At 56.0% G+C, this 218-nt stretch overlaps 1 protein-coding gene across 6 annotated transcripts in view; it reads right to left on the bottom strand.

The window, feature by feature from the left end:
• Nucleotides 1–218, bottom strand: part of LOC119592560 (early endosome antigen 1-like) — a 107,753-nt gene that overhangs the window by 48,117 nt on the left and 59,418 nt on the right. The gene's annotated exons all lie outside the window — the stretch shown is intronic.

The raw sequence follows: 218 nt of genomic DNA, 5'->3' as shown, positions 1-218 counted from the left end.
GTTCCCACCCCTAAATTACCTTCGTGAGCCAGAGATGCTCTCCCACCGTCGCGGTGAGCCACGCGCCCTCCGGCACCGCGGCAAACGCCTCGCCGGAAATATCGCAAGCTCAGAGACGTGGAGTTCGTGTCCCAGGGTCTCCAGATGCATATAAATATATCTATCTTACCATTGCGACATGCCACGTCCCTCCTATGCAGAATTAAAGCCAGGTGCTG

This window comes from Penaeus monodon, chromosome 30, assembly GCF_015228065.2.
Source record: "Penaeus monodon isolate SGIC_2016 chromosome 30, NSTDA_Pmon_1, whole genome shotgun sequence".
Taxonomy (NCBI): Eukaryota; Metazoa; Arthropoda; class Malacostraca; order Decapoda; family Penaeidae; genus Penaeus; species Penaeus monodon.
Note: the sequence above shows the minus strand (reverse complement) of the source record. Positions and strands in the feature narration are given on the sequence as shown.